Source organism: Acomys russatus, chromosome 9, assembly GCF_903995435.1.
Source record: "Acomys russatus chromosome 9, mAcoRus1.1, whole genome shotgun sequence".
In the NCBI taxonomy this organism is placed as follows: Eukaryota; Metazoa; Chordata; class Mammalia; order Rodentia; family Muridae; genus Acomys; species Acomys russatus.
The window spans coordinates 13,956,355-13,969,992 of record NC_067145.1 but is presented as its reverse complement, the minus strand read 5'-3'; the positions used below and the strand labels follow the sequence as shown (position 1 = coordinate 13,969,992).

The window sequence follows — 13,638 nt, the reverse complement described above, 5'->3', positions numbered from 1 at the left end:
TTAAAAATATAATTTTGTAGTTATTCATTATCTTTCAGCAATAATGATACTCAAAGGTTAGGAGAGAATTATTCGGTAGTTAAAAATTATTTATGAAAATTTTACAATATATTTACTCATGCCACATCTTAACTTTTGGCCAATTTTAGAAATGTTGTTCTGAGTCTTATCCTTTCTAATATGTAAAGTTTTCACGGTCAGGTTGTTGATTGCCATGCGAAAATGGTGAGATCTTATTCATTCCAAAGAACTTGTAGTTCTGTTTCTAAATTTAAAAAAGTTTCTAAATATACAAAATGTTTATTTAATACAAAAGAAGTCCAGCTATTTACCACTATTTCCTTTTATAAGTCAGAATTTAGATCATAATACAATATAGCAACCCGTCTTCTAACTCCATTATTTTTCACAAGAACTAAATATATATATGTATATATAAACACAGATATATATATATATGCACAATATGGAATTTCTCTGTAACAAATAACTTCTTAATTCTTTGTATAAAGTTTTTGTTCAAAAGAGCATTAGGTTTGGGCCTTTATTATTACTCTGCACAGGAAACTTTTACAAGAATTACTCAGTAGAAAGTATCTGTACTTCATTTCATTATGTGATCTTTGTTTTCTTATTTGTTAAACATCCACTATGTTGAATAAAATAAAAGTTTCCAGAAAATTGTTTCACTAAACCAGCTGGCCAGTTAGTGGAACGTACCAATGGGAGACATCTAGATGCTACACACAGATTATACAAATTTTCATAATAATCTTTAATTAGTCTTATCCATGGGAGGATATTCTCAAAATGGCAGAATGGACCTGGCTGATACAGAATATTTTCTGAAATGAATGTGCCAAACTAAACCATTTTTTCCCTCCATGAAGCCAGATTTGTATCCATCTACACCATCTGTTCTTCCAGAAAATGGAAAATTAGCTCCATGTTGACCTGGCAACAGTTACCTCCATTATCACCAACTGGTTCATTAAAAAAAAAAAGCTAGGATTTCTACTATAAAAACATAACAATAGTGTGGTACCCCTTAAAAAATAAATGCAATAACTAAATCATATCTGCAATGGTCATTTCTCTTTTCCACATATGATGTCGTTGCCATATTCCACATTATTGTCTTATCTAATAGTTTCTTCCAAGACAACCTTGCATACAATCAATATTTCCAACTGACTGGGAGCTATAGTTTTAGTTTTCTTCAAGCTACATTTAACAAGTATCCAATAAAGTTTTTCTTTTAAGATATTTTAAAAGCAAAGTTTAGTTGCAATTTTTTAACTGCATCTTCTTTATTTTGCATACTTTTAATTTCAGAACAAAATAAAACAAACAAGAAAAACGACAATACAAAATACCCAACCATGATGTCCTATGGGAGGGGATTTTCCTGCTTTAAGGCACAAGGACAGGATAGAAGAGATTCTTCTTGACATGAGCAGAGAACCAAGTGAGCCAAGGCTGGTAGGGGAGCCAGAGGGAGACTATACAGAGAGCATGGGCTTCCTTGGGGGATCTTCAACATACTTTGTCCATGGGAAGAACATCCTCATCATCCTCAACAGGAACAGTAGCACTGGACTCTCCTGCTGTCACCTCATCTTCATCAATGCCCAAGCCTAGCTTAATTGTGCTGTAGATGTGGTTGGAGTGGGTTTGGAGATCCTCAAGTGAGAAATGAGAGGAGATCAGAACAGTTTCAAACAGCAGCACCACCAGGTCCTTGTTTGGTGTCATTTTTCTCCATCTGAGCCTTCTTATACAGGGTCTCCACAATGGGGTTGTCAGGATTGATGATATCTAGGTGTTTTTGGGGCATCACATAGCCCATTGTGGAGTTGTCTCTCAGTGCATGGGCCTTCATGATCATCTCCATGTTGGTTGTCCAGCCATAGAAGCTTGTCACATAGGCAAAGACACAAGCCTATTGGAGATTGTCACCATTTCAACCTTCTTATCTAAGATCTCCTTCATGACCTTGCAGAGATTCTCAAACTTTGCCTTGTTTGCTTCTATTTTCTTCTTCTCTTCCTCATTCTCTGGTAGCTTCAGGTCTTCCTTAGTCACCGAGACCAGACTCTTTCTGTCAAACTCCTTGAACTGCTCAGTCCTGTACATCACCTCAAAACTGCATTTCCACACAGGCTCCACAAAGGCGGAGTGGCCACGTGCTCTTTCCTCTCACCAGTGATGTAGTAGATGGACTTCTGTTTCTCTTTCATGCAAGACACATACTCTGACAATGAAGTTATCTCATCTCCAGACTGAGAGGTGTGATGGCGGAGGACAGTTAGTTGAATTTTCATGGATCCTAAGCTTTAAATTCTTGGAGAATGCCTCATAAATTTTCTTGTAGTTCTCTTTGTTTTCAGCCAATTCAGAAGAACTCAAGGCACTTCTTGACAATGTCTTTTGTGGATGATTTTCAGGATCTTGCTCTGCTGGAGCATTTCTTAGGAGATGTTCAGGAGCAGGTCCTCAGAGTCAACCACACCACAAATAAAGTTGAGGTACTCAGCTATCAGCTCACTGCAGCTGTCCATGATGAACACATGATGGACATACAGTTTGATGTTGTTGTTCTTCTTCTTGTTCTAAAAAAGATCAAAGGGAGCTCACAGAGAAATGAAAAGTAATGTCCTGAATTCCAACTGACCTTTTACGGAGAAGTGCTTGACTTCCAAGAGGTCTTCCCCATCATTGGTGAGGCTTTTATAGAATTCACCATATTCCTTGTGAGTGATGCCATCACAGTTTCTGGTAGAAATAGGCTTCTATCTTATTCAAGTCTATATAATCAATTCATTTCTCCTTAATCTTCTTCGTCTTCTTCCCACATCTTCAATCTTAAGCTTATCATCATCATCCTTATCTTCTTCCTCTTTCTCGACTTTCTCTTCCTCTGTCTCATCATCATTGATCTCCTTCTATTCTTTCTCCATATAGAGGAAGATGGTATAGCCTATGAACTGGGAGTATTTCTTCACCACTTCCTTGATTCTTCTCTCTTCTATGTACTCTGTCTGGTCTTTGAGGTGAAGGATCCTACTAGTACCTTGACCAATGGGCTCACCATGATCTGCACAAACTGTAAAGGACCCACCAGCAGAAGACACCCAGGTGTACCACTTATCACCACTGTATTTTGTGATCACAATCACTTTCTCTGCCACTAGATAAGCAGAGTAGAAACCAACACCAAACCGCCTGATCATGAAGATGTCTGCACCAGCCAGAAGAGCCTCCATGAATGCTTTTTTGCCAGACTTAGCAATGGTCCCCAAGTTATTTATGAGGCCTGTGTCCACCAAAGTCAGAGTGCACTCCTGAGGATTAGGGATGATGTCATTTTTAGCTCTTTGCTGCTGTCCAACTTGAAAGGGTCTGTCAGGATCTCATACTGAATCTTGTCAAAGGCATCCGAAGCATTGGAGATCAATTCATAGAGAAAAATTTCCTTGTTTGAATAGAAAGTATTGATGATGAGGGACATAAGCTGAGTAATTTGCCTTAAAGGCAAAGGTCTCCACCTTTTCCTCCCTATAGTACCCTTTCTCAGGCATCTTGATAGATAACCCAAGTAGTAGTACAGTGCAGGGTGGGCCTGGACTACATTCAACTAGTATGGCATGTCTAAGCTGTACAGGAGTGACTCAAGAGAGCTTTAGTTGTAATTTTTATTAAAAAAATAATTTATTTTAAGACTAGAGTAGCAAGCATCTGATTGAAAGTAATATCAGATGAATTGGTAGGTAAGCAGTAAGTAATTGAAAAAATAATCAATTTATATAATTTTAGTGCTCATCAAAATGCCATATGGATATTTAACGAAAAATGATAAGAGAATTAAACTCTTTGTAAAAGTTAATTAAAAATGTTTATTTTGTTGTCTTAATATTTTAAAACTTGAAATTGATCTATGTTTTCCATGTAGCTAACTTAGCAAAAGCCTCCAAAGGAACATAACAGATTGTCGCAAATTATCTAACATTTGTGAATGAATTACATTAATATAATTTTATTTTCCTAGTTTCATCTGATCTCTTCAAGCCCATTTTTTAAATAACTAGTCATACTAGAATGGGGACACTTATAGCTGAGTTATGATGTAAACATACACATGAAAACATAAACAATACAGTGTGTGATTATTTATTAGCATGTCAATACAAGTTCTAATTAATGACATTTCAATAAGAGATATAAAATGGTGGAGAATAAATATATTAGTACTACTTTTTAAATTTGAATAAATATTCTCTGCCAGGGTCCTCTTTGTTACTTAGCTTCTTTAGGTCTCTGCATTGTAGTGTGATTATCCTGTATCATGTGGCCAATATCCACTAATAAGTTAATTTATACCATGCATGTCTTTCTGGTTCTGGGTACCTCAGCCAGGATGATCATTTCTAGTTCTATCCATTTGGATGAATATTTCAAAGTTTCCTTGTTTTTAATAGCGGGATAGTATTCCATTGCGTAAATGTACCACAGTTTCTTTTTCTTTTTTTGGTTGAGAGACATCTAGGTTGTTTCCAAATTCTGGATATTAGGAATAAAACTGCTATGAATTAATATAGTTGAGCAACTGTACTTATTGTGTAATGAAGCATGTCTGGAATATGTCCATGAGTGGTATAGCTGGGTCTTGAGGTACTAGGATTCCTAATAATCTGAGAAAGTGCCAGATTAACTTCCAAAGTTGTACAAGTTTGCACTCTCACCAGCAGTGGAGGAGTGTTCCCCTTTTTCCACATCTTTGCCAGGATGTGCTGTCAATTCAGTTTTTGATCTTAGCCATTCTGAGCAGTGTAAGATGGATTCTCAGAGTTGTTTTGATTTGCATTTCCCTGATGACCAAGGACAATGCCTAGTTCTCATTCAGAAGGGGAAAATAGAATAGGCACAGGAAGCGATTGAAGAGAAGGAACAGGACAGGAGCCTGCCATAGAGGTCCTCTGAAAGACTTTACCCAAACTTTGGACTGGAGTGCTGGGAATCTTATGGAAGAGTTGGGAGAGAAGGACCTGGAGGGGACAGGAGCTCCATAAAAGGATGAATGGAGCCAACAAATCTAGTCCTGGTGGGAGGGGGTGGGGGAAGGGTGCCCTGGAGGTGAAGACCTAGACAGCCTACTCAGATGTAGTCTATAGGCAGAACAGTCTCCCTGTGGGTCCCATAATGTGAGCAGAAGGGGCTGCTTTCAATATGGACTCTAGTGCCCACTAGTTGATTACTTCACCTTGGCAGGCAGCCTTACCAGGCAACAGAGGAAGAGGATGCAGGCAGTCTTGATGGGGCTTGATAGGCTTGGATTAAATGAAAGGGGAGGAGGGCTCCCAGTTTCTGAGGACTAGGAGAGGGGGTAAGGGGCATAATGCAGGGAGGGTAGAACCAGGAGAAGACAAGGGAAGTGGCCATAATCAGAATATAAAGTAAATAAATTACAAAAGAAAATTTAAAGAAAAAAGAAAATATTATTTTAGTAAAATATTAAATATATTAAACATACACAAATTGAATAAATATTTGCTACATATGTTGAAAATTTTCAATAAAGTTACAAAACCGATTAAGATAATAATGAATCTTACATGTTTCATATATTGAAATTGACATATATTTGAAGATGTATATATTATAGCTCACTTAACCACACATGTGCAGAATAGAGCTTCTTAGGAGCTTCACGTGTGATGAGAATCATACTGACAGTAGATGTTTGATCAGTATGAGCGACAATAGGAACCAAAAGGTAGGCAGTCATCATGCATGTCCAAGAAAAATGTCACAAATCTTTGACAATAAAATCCATCTAAAAATGGGTAAAACTTGGTGACAAGAAGAGACAAGCTAGCTCCAAGGATATCAGCCATACAAAACTGTCTCTCTCTGGTGCACAAACAAGAGGGGGAAATTAGACAGGTATGTGTACCAAAGGTTTTTATATTAGCAGTGAGTGCCAAGTAGACTATTGGATATGAGATGTCTTTTCCGAACAACATTTGGACTAAAGGAGTCTGTGTAAAAACAAACATGGAATATAAGGATTCACTCACTACCTAGAGAATGTTGGCAAATATGAAAAGCTCCTATTTTAAGCCATCTCATAGGGCTTATAATGTTTAATTCTTAAATATTTCCATATCTTGGAGGAGGTTATGCTTTCTTTCCTACCAATTTCATCACAATATATATAGCCTGCCTTTAGTAATTTTACTTCTTAGCCACATAATTTGATATATATGCAATATCTTCAAATTAAATATTGAGGCAATTAAGAAAAAATGTGCTTCATTATTTTGATGCAAAGAGTATTTTAAAAATATGACAAGATGTGAGCAGTGGTACATGCCTGTAATCCCACCATTCTGGGAGGCAGAGGCAGCGAGATTTTAGGGAATTTGAAGCTATCTTAGTCTACAAAGGGAATCCAGGATAGTCAAGGCTATGCAGGAGAACCATGCCATGAAAAAAACAAAACAAAACAAGACAAAATCAAAATCTGTGACAATCATCTCTCATTTATTACATTTTTATTATATTTTCTTTATTCTCCACTTAGGCATCACTACAGTAATGCTGAATGATCATATTTGTTGGGTTTGCCATGGATTTATTTTTCTCTTCAGAAAGTCATACTTCTTTTAATTGGGGTTTCTTGTTCCAGGTAGCCTGGTGCTTAACTAAAATGTGATGCATTTCCTATATATCAATATAGTAGGTATGTATTTTACTGAGATCTTATTTTGCATTCAACAAGAGACTTAGTACTAAGGTCAGTCTGCTTAGAGAGGCTTTCAAGACTATTGGGATTGAAAACCAATGTGTAATGTGAAAACTTAACCAGTACAGAGATGGGGAAAATGGTATAATTCTATCTCAATTAAACACTTTTAAAGGACTTAAAGAAGGTCATTTTAGCTTTAGGTAATAAACCTTCTTTGAACTCTTCAATGTGTATTTTCTAATGATTTACTATCTCCTGGCACTGTCACTTATTTCTACCTTTACTTTCCCATGTGGGATTATGTAAAATCATTTCAAATGCATAAACATGTGGTTGTTACTTTTTTCATTGTTTTATTTGTGTTCTTTTTAAATTTCAAGCCAAAGAGTTTCATGTTTTATACTTATTTATTCTCCATTTTTATTCTCCATTTTTATATTTTATATTGTGCATATAAATTTGCACAGTTGGGCTCTTCTAGCAGTTATCTCTATGTGATGGATTCTAACTTGTGGGTTGAACCACTTTGTGGGTTGAATGACCTTTTCACACGGATTGCATATCTAATATCCTACATAAAAGATATTTACATAAAATGCATACCACTAGCAATATTACAGTTGTGAAGTATCAAGGAAAATAATTTCATGGGGTCATCACAACATGAACTGTACTGAAGTATCACAGCAGTAGGAAGGTTAGAAAGCACTGATATAAGATAATATTTCTTCCAATCTGAACCCAGACACAAAGGATTGACCCTGCAAACAGGGGCAGTTAGAAACCAGCGTGGACTGCTCCCACAGCCCAGTGGGACTGCCCATGTTATCGGGAGATGTAGGTCTTGCTTGCGGTGTCTAACTGCTGACATAAGGCGATCTGAGAGCATTCTGGCTTTCACTGGCAGAAAGAGAATATACGGGGGATTCCTGCCAGCGGACTGAATCGCCATTGTTGCCAGCCGCCTGCCCGGGCTGCCGGCACTGACCCAGCACTCCCCAAACAACAGAACCTAGCTGGGTCCATTCTTGCAGGCACAACAGGACCTCCCATGATACAGGGAGCCGGGGGTCATGCTTACAGGGTCTAACTGCTGATCTAAAGCAATCTGGGAGCATCCTGGCTTACAGGGGCATGGAAATTGCTGCCTCCTTGGATACTGCCAGTGACTTAAAATCATATTGTCTCAGGCCCACCAGGCACTGATCCTGTAATCTCCAACAGGCAGTTACTAGCTGGGTCAGCTCCTGCAGACCCAGCAAGAACTCCCAAATTCATGGGAGAGGCTGGACGCTCCTACAGAGTATAGAGGCAGAGCTAAAAGACCGCTGCAGCCCAGAAGGTCTGATCCAACTGGGGTCTTGGCTACAAAGCAGCAGGAAGGACAGGCAGCTGGGATCAACCTACACAACCAGAGAGCTTGGCTGCTGACCTCACTCTAGATCCCAAAACTGCTGATCTGAATTACAGCAGTACTTTGCATGACTCAGCCTGGAGTCTAAGGTGTTGAGAAAAGTCTCCAGGAGTAGAATCTGAATCACCTGCCTGGTCCAGGGAAATACTCCTTGATCCCCACAGGCAAAAGCACCCTACCTATAATCAGGCATCAACTATCCACTCTAAAACAGGGAAGGTCACTACAAACCACCTCCCAACACCAGAGTCATGAAAATGACAAGAGGACGGCAAAAGAATGCTAACAAAAACCAAAACAGGTTGGCATCTTCAGATCCCACCAATCCCAATGAAAACAACCTGAAGAACCCAACAACAATTGATATACAAGAAAATGATCTCAAGTCCTTAGTAATTAAGATGATAAGGGAAGAAACAAATAAAATCAGTAAACAAATGCAAGAGGAGGCAAACAAGAGGGCTGAGGATTTAAAAGAGTCATATAAAGAGGCATTTGAAGAATTTCAGAAAAATACAAATAACCAGATGAAGGAAATCATTAAAACAGTTCAAGACCTGAAGATAAAAATGGAAGCTATCATAAAGGAACACATGGAAGAAAAACGTGATCGAGAAGCATCAGAAAAGAAAGCAAGTATCTCAGAAGTGGCCTTATCTAACAGATTGCAAGAAATGGAAGAACAAATATCGGGACTTGAAGATACAATCTCAGAACTGGAAACATCCATCAAGAGAAAGTCTAAATCTGAAAAGTGCCTGACACAGAGCATTCAAGAAATCAAAGACACCATGAAAAGACAAAACTTGAGAATAATAGGGATAGAGGAAAGAGAGGGCAACCGACTCCACAGTCCAGAAAATATCTTTAAGAGAATAATAGAAGAAAATTTCCCCAATTTGAAGAAGGAGATGCATATGAGCATACAAGAGGCATACAGAACACCAAATAGAATAGACCTGAAAAGAATATCTTCCCGTCACATAATAATAACAACACAAAATATACAGAACAAAGAAAAAATATTAAAAATGTCAAGAGGAAAAAGCCGAGTAACATATGAAGGCAAACCTATCAGAATTACTCCGGACTTCTCAACAGAGACCACGAAAGCCAGAAGGGCCTGGACAGAGGTTCTGCAAACCCTAAGAGAACACAGACACCAGGGAAGATTACTATACCCAGCGAAATTATCAATAACCATTGACGGAGAAAACAAGATATTCCATGACAAAAACAAATTCAAACAGTACCTAGCCATAAATCAGGCTTTACAGAAGTTACTAGAAGGAAAACTCCACCCCAAAGGGACAAACTACAACCAAATCTACAGAGGAAATAGGTAACTATACCATTGCAAGATCACAACCTCACAAAATCTTGACTATTACAAATACCAAAAATGAATGTACTTAGCAATCATTAGTCATTAATATCTCTCAACGTCAATGGTCTCAATTTCCTAATAAAGAGACACAGACTGAGTGGATGCATAAACATGACCCAACATTCTTCTCCATTCAAGAAACACATCTCAACCACAAGGACAGACATTGCCTCAGAGTAAAATGCTGTGGAAAAATATTCCAAGCAAATGGTCACAAGAAACAAGCTGGGGTAGCCATTTTAATATCTAATAAAATAGACTTTCAACCAAAATTAATCAAAATGGTTGAGGATGGACACTTCGTACTCATCAAATGTAAAGTCAAACAAGAAAACATCATGATTTTGAACATCTATGCTAATACAAGGGCTCCCACATTTGTAAAAGAGTTATTAACAAAGCTTGAACCCCTCATCGCTACCCACACATTAATAGTGGGAGACTTCAACACCCTACTTTCACTCAAGGATGGGTCTTTGATTCAAAAACTAAGCCAGGAAATAACTTCATTAAGCAATGTCATGAATCATATGGATCTAACAGATACCTACAGAACTTTCCACCCAAACGCAAAAGATTATACCTTTTTTTCAGCTACCCATGGAACGTTCTCTAAAATTGATCACATAGTTGGTCACGAAGCAAACCTCAACAGACACAAGAAGATTGAAATAATACCTTGTATCTTATCAGATCACCATGGTTTAAGGCTGGACTTCAACAGCAACAGAAATAACAAAAAGCATACTAACATGTGGAAACTAAACAACTTTCTACTTAATGACACATGGGTCATGGAAGAAATGAGGGAAGAAATAAAAGACTTCCTGAAATTCAATGACAATGATGGAACAACATACCCAAATTTGTGGGACACATTGATATCAGTGCTAAGAGGAAAATTCATAGCACTAAGTGCCTTTAAAAAGAAAATGGAAATATCCCACATAAACAACTTAACAACACATCTGGAAGCTTTAGGAAAAAAAGAAGCAGAAACACTCAAGAGGAGTAGATGCCTAGAAATAATCAAACTCAGGGCTGAAATCATAAGTTAGAAACAAAGAGAACAATCCAAAGAATCAACAAAACCAACAGCTGGTTCTTTGAGAAAATTAACAAGATAGACAAACTGTTAGCCAATCTAACTAAAAGACAGAGAAACACTGTCCAAATAAACAAAATTAGAAATGAAAAGGGAGACATAACAACAGACACCGAAGAAATACAAAGAATCATAAGAACCTACTTTAAAGGCATTTATGCCACAAAATTTGAAAATCTAAGGGAAATGGACAATTTCCTCAACTGATTCCATTTTCCAAAATTGAATCAAGACCAGATAAACAAATTAAACAGCCCTATTTCGCCTATAGAAATAGAAGCAACCATTGATAGTCTCTGAACCAAAAAAAGCCCAGGGCCAGATGGTTTCAGCGCAGAATTCTACCAGTCCTTCAAAGAGGAGCTAATACCGATACTATTCAAGCTATTCCGAAAGATAGAAATGGATGGAATATTACCAAATTCCTTCTATGAGGCCACAGTCACATTGATACCTAAACCCCACAAAGACCCAACAAAAAAAGAGAATTTCAGACCAATTTCTCTTATAAACATTGATGCTAAAATACTCAACAAAATACTCGCAAAGCGAATACAACAGCATATCAAAGACATCATTCACCATACCAGGTAGGCTTCATTCCAGGCATGCAGGGATGGTTTAACATACGGAAATCCATCAATGTAATCCACCATATAATATCAAACTGAGAGAAAAACCACATGATCATCTCTTTAGATGCTGAAAAAGCATTTCACAAAATCCAACACCCATTTATGTTTAAAGTCTGGAGAGATCGGGAATACAAGGCACTTATGTAAACATAATAAAGGCTATATACAGCAAACCAATAGCCAACATTAAATTAAATGGAGAGATACTCATGGAAATCCCTCTAAAATCAGGGACCAGACAAGGCTGCCCATTTTCCCCATATCTCTTCAATATAGTTCTTGAAGTTCTAGCCAGAGCAATAAGACATCAAAAGGAGATCAAGGGGATCCAAATGGGAAAGGAAGAAGTCAAATTATCCCTATTTGCAGATGATATGATAGTGTATATAAGTGACCCGCAACATTCCACCAGAGAACTCCTACAGCTGAAAAACACCTTCAGCAAGTTGCAGGATACAAAATAAACTCAAAAAAGTCAGTAGCTTTCCTGTATACAAATGACAAACAGACAGAGGAAGAAATTAGGAAAATTACTCCCTTCATGATAGCCACAAGCAATATAAAATATCTAGGAATAACCCTAACCAAGCAAGTGAAGGACCTATTTTAAAAAACTTTAAATCTCTGAAGAAAGAGATTGAAAATGACATCAGAGATGGTGGGATCTACCTTGTTCGTGGATCGGGAAAGTTAACATAGTAAAAATGGCCATCTTACCAAAAGCAATTTATAGATTCAATGCAATCCCTATCAGAATACCTACAAAATATTTTGAAGATATTGAAAGAACAATTCTCAACTTCATGTGGAGAAACAAAAAGCCCAGAATAGTAAAAACAATCCTATGCAATAAAAGTTCTTCTGGAGGTCTGATCTCAAGCTATACTATAGAACAACAGTAACTAAAACAGCATGGTACTGGCAGAGCAATAGGCTAGTGGTCAATGGAATCTAACTGAAGACCCAGAGATGAATCCACACACATTTGGTCACTTGATTTTTGACAAAGAAGCCAAATCCATTCAAAGGAAAAATGACAGCATCTTCAACAAATGGTGCTGGTCTAACCGGATGTCTACATGTAGAAAAATGCAATTAGACCCCTATTTGTCACCATGCACAAAACTCAAGTTCAACTGGCTTAAAGACCTCAACCTAAAACCAGAGACATTAATCCAGTTAGAGGAAAAACTGGGAAGGAGTCTCGAACATATAGGCACAGGAGACAACTTCCTGAACAGAACACCAACAGCCCAGGCCTTAATGTCAACAATTAATAAATGGGACCTCATGAGGCTGAGAAGCTTCTGTAAGGCAGGTGACACTGTCAAGAGAACAAAGCGACAGCCTACAGACTGGGAAAAAATCTTCACCAACCCTACATCTGACAAAGGTCTAATATCCAAAATATATAAAGAACTCAAGAAATTAAACACCACCAAACCAAATAACCCAATAGACATATGGAGCTCAGAACTAAACAGAGAATTCTCAACAGAGGAATATCAAATGGCTGAGAAACACTTAAAGAAATGCTCGACCTCCTTAGTCATCAGAGTAATGCAAATCAAAATGACACTGATTACACCCATCAGAATGGCTAAGATCAATAACTCACTTGACACCACATGCTGGTGAGGATGTGGAGAAAGAGGAACACTCCTTCATTGCTGGTGGGAATGCAAACTAGTACAACCACTTTGGAAATCTATCTGGCGCTTTTTCAGAAAACTGGGAATAGGGCTTCCTCAAGACCCATCTACTCCACTCCTTGGAATATACCCAGAAGATGCACTACCACACAACAGGGACATATGCTCCACCATGTTCATAGCTGCCTTATTCATAATAGCCAGAACATGGAAACAGCCTAAGTGTCTCTCATTAGAAAAAGCGACTAAGAAACTGTGGTACATTTACACTATGGAATACTACTCAGCTATTAAAAACAAGGAATTCCTGAAATTCGTGGACAAATGGATTGAACTAGAAATTATCATAATGAGTGAGTTCACCCTGAAGCAAAAAGAATTAAATGGTATATACTCACTTATATCGATACACTAGTCCAAGGGGTACGTCCACATGAAAAACTTTACCTACCAGGAGAGTGGGTCAGTGGAGGACATTCTATTGAGACTTTAGGTGTGAGAAGCCTGGGAGAATGAAGAAATAGAAGGATCCAGAGGGTCCTGGAAAACTACAGGCAGGTCTGGGTCCTGGGGTCCTCCTCCAACTATGGCACCAGCCAAAGAAAATATAGGCAGTAAACTTCGAACCCCTACCCAGACTAGCCGATGGAGAGGACATTCTCCACTGTTAAGTGGAGAAGGAGATCTGACTTTCACA

General features: G+C 38.0%; 1 pseudogene; it reads right to left on the bottom strand.

Moving 5' to 3' along the window:
• Window positions 1-1,536: 1,536 nt before the first annotated feature.
• Window positions 1,537-3,581, bottom strand: LOC127193584 (heat shock protein HSP 90-beta-like; annotated as a pseudogene).
• Window positions 3,582-13,638: the final 10,057 nt, after the last annotated feature.